Genomic DNA, 3608 nt, shown 5'->3' with positions numbered 1-3608 from the left:
CACTGAAAAAACAAATGGTGGATAAAGTATTTCAGTTCATATACTTATTGAATAAGACATATAAAGAAATGTAGAGGAAAACCTGATCACAAAGGATGATAGTCCGTGGACCAAAACCAGACTTGCTAAAGTCATAAGCTCTGTAAATATAAACGAAATGACAAACTAGATTAAACTAACAAAGCTAAGGTGGTCAGCAGCAACATGCTCTATGCCAATCAAAAAATACTACCTGCATAAAATACATGCAATAAATTCTGCCTCTTCAGCGTTCTTGATAGAATGAATGCAGCAGTTTGTTATTTGCTCTATAGAATCAACGCCAGAGACCCTGCCAACCGCTAAGGCATTTGCATTGTGTTCCGCAAACTTCTCCCTCTGTAACATACTTTCACAATACTTGAATTACCATTTACCTCGAAGGATAGTTGATAATGATGCACACTCTGTATAAACCATTGGAATTACACATCAAATGCTTACAGACGAAACATGATATCATAACCAGCACCAGCAAGCAACATGCCAACATCAATAATGTGATAGCAAATAGAACAAAGCCAAAATTTAAAATTGGCAATATATTTTTGATTGATTTTCCAACTCTACATTGGAACCAACTGCCATATGCATTCTTGATAGTGCTGGGCAAGACCCAGGTGAGTCAAGAAATAGAAAAATACATACTCCAAAAATCTTCTCCAACAAACTCATGCTTGGTGCCACTGCCCATAACAACAATATCACTTGCCCAATGTTTATCGTTGTTGGTCTTCCCTAATGATGATTCTGAAGTAACCCTAGCACCTTACAAATTGAGAGAGGGGAACCAAAAACAAATTATTCAAGGAAGAACCTTCCCTGAAATGAACAGTTATGGCAACAATATCTTTACACATGTACTTACAACTTGATTTTGAGTTGTGTCCTTCATAAAATGACAAACGTGAATTAAGGGACTATGAGGGTCCAGGTTTTTCTCCTCTTCAGGAATCTATAATGCAAACAGTGTCAGTAGTATGCAAACATCTATAAAATCCATGCTACAACTACTATAAATCAAGTCTCAATTGATCAAAGTATGGTGGATTCACTAATCTGAGAAGTACGTGATGATAAAAAAATTCAGTTAAAAAATTATTAACAGTATACTGATAAAGAAGTCAGGTCAGTGGGATGCCAATTTGCCTCAGAAGATGATTTGGAAAACAAAAGCTCTCGTTAACTATTAAGGTAGCAATACTAAGGTGGACAGCAGTTCAGAAGGCTTGCTACATACAACTTGCAGAAAAGAGGCTTCACTTCATTTAACAGAGAGGAGGATCCACAATTTTATTAATGGGTCAACCTTTATTTTCTTACAACTAAATCCATTATACACTCACACACACCCAGTATCAAAAACACTGGATTTAGATGAACCTAGTACTTGTTCTCTACAATCACCACTAGTAATAGATGTTATCTATATGAAGAGGCTAGGAAACAGTGAATCATCTTTTTCTCCATTGCAGAGTGTACCTAGACAATGCCGGGATTTTAAGAATTTGTGGAATCTCTTGGGTGATGCCTCAGTATATTACATAGTTTGTGAAGACTGGCATGCTCAAAGGGTGCCTAGAAGGCTGAAGAAGATATGGAGAACCATTCTTTGATGTATCCTATGGATTTTATGGCTGGAGAGGGAACAATGCTTTCTTTGAAGGGCATACTTATCTAGAGTTACTAATGTCTTCATAATCTATTTTACTAGTGTAGAAGCAATCTCTTAGTGAATCTGAATCAGTATATGAACTTTCTTGATTTGTTGGGAGGGAAAGGATAGTAGGTGGTTTGTTTAAGAATTCTAGAAAACATAGAGATCAGCCTCTTCAACAATATTCTTCAAACTCCAAACAAGGTCCCGTATAGAATAAAATACCTAGCTATTCGCTTCTCTAATATACAAAAGAGACAAGCAGCTGCAGCTCTAAAATCACCTGGTCAAAAACATGGGATTCAAGAAAAGCTAAAAATTACCAGGGCATCAAAATCAAACAATCTACCAACTACACCTCAACTATTGAAAAAAATCATCTTTATAGATAGTTTGAACCCGTATATGGATTTAGTGGATATGTTAGAAAGAAGAGTATAGGAGGCTTCTTTTTATTTTTATGATGTTTTCTGTTTCTTTTCCTGTACCATCTTGGTACCTGTTAATTAATTATCTTGGTACCATCTTTGTTAGCTTGGTAAAGGTAGAGTTGCACAATCATCTTCCTTTTTATGTTCATATGGAAACGTTTCTATTTTAGGCTACGGGATAACTAAAGAAAACACCCTCTTGAAAGATTCATAAGATGCGAAGAAAAGTGCTCCCTGAGTCATATACATGATCAATCTAGGACTCAAGCCCCTGCCATGGAAATAAGGTTCATTATTACTAGAACTAATAAAATGGCTAGCGTCAACAGCGTATTGACAATATGAGGTATGGTTTTAGAATATTGTTGGTATTCGTTCAGCATAACTTGGCAACAACACAGATAATTAAGTTATTAATATTTCTGTGTCCAATAAAGTCAGCTTGATAGGATATACATCATGTCCAACAAACTAAATTGCTATAGTATGTGATAGCATTGAAAATATATGTGAGTGGGATTAGTGGGTGTATCAAATATTAGCAGAAGGTATTATTTAGTTAAATTACTTCAATAGGCTATCCAACCACTACCTTAGAGACCTTTTAGACCTTCGCGCTTCCCAATTTCTTGAAGTGTGTCGAATACACCAAAATGAGTCCTAAATCCAGGAATCTGCACGACGAAGACTTCCTTAGGAACTATACAAATCAATCTTCCATATAGTGTAAAGGGGAAGACAAGGAATACAAAAGCTGAAGCTTTCCAAAGGCACTCATACCAGTCTTAAATCAGTTTCTCCTTAGCAATCAGTTAAATAGAAAAAAGGGATATGAAGCACAAAAACAGAATGCTTTCAAAATACTTTAAATTGATCCTTGTTTCAAGAAAATTGTACGACATACTGACATAAACTGAGATCTCAAATTAGGTCGCAGTTTCCAACACTAAGAGAAATTGAAGTACAAAATTAGCCCTAATCGCAAATCGTAGTGCAAATTCAGTATGAAATTAAGTGCAAATCAGATATGGTTTATCTTTAACTCACCAAAATGCAATTCTACAGTTGGTCTGAATCTTACCGAAACAACCTTATCCCAGATATTAAAAACATGTGGCATATACAGAAACCAACTTGATCATATTTGCAAATGAGACATAGCATGATAATTAGGTTTGACTTCCTCACCACAATTAAGACTGCTTGGAGGTAGAGGAAAGTAAAAAAGAGACCAATTTATGTTTATCGCCAAAAATAGTTTCTCTTTATATGAAAGCCACTGTTGAGAATATAATTAAATAATAAAAAGTGTGCTCTCTCTAACAGCTTAAGCTTTTAGATGAGATGGTCACACACGTTAACATGGTATCAGAGCACACAGAAGTTCAGGGATCCAATCTAATCGCCACCCATCATTAAAAAGAATCTCCACGTGTTTGGCCCATGAAAAAGAATCAGGCTTGCACGTGAGGGGGTGTATT

The 3608-nt window shown here is 35.8% G+C and overlaps 1 long non-coding RNA gene across 2 annotated transcripts; it reads right to left on the bottom strand.

Annotated features, from left to right (window-relative positions):
• Positions 1–3269, bottom strand: LOC124895079. Of its 2 annotated transcripts, XR_007051511.1 has the most exons (4): positions 3175–3269; positions 688–2801; positions 233–446; positions 1–140 (listed from the first exon to the last, which is right to left on the bottom strand). It is a non-coding gene; the product is annotated as an uncharacterized LOC124895079 (long non-coding RNA). The 2 variants fall into 2 exon arrangements; XR_007051510.1 differs by having other exon boundaries at positions 233–2801.
• Positions 3270–3608: the final 339 nt, after the last annotated feature.

Source organism: Capsicum annuum, unplaced genomic scaffold, assembly GCF_002878395.1.
Source record: "Capsicum annuum cultivar UCD-10X-F1 unplaced genomic scaffold, UCD10Xv1.1 ctg79659, whole genome shotgun sequence".
Classification (NCBI taxonomy): Eukaryota; Viridiplantae; Streptophyta; class Magnoliopsida; order Solanales; family Solanaceae; genus Capsicum; species Capsicum annuum.
Note: the sequence above shows the minus strand (reverse complement) of the source record. Positions and strands in the feature narration are given on the sequence as shown.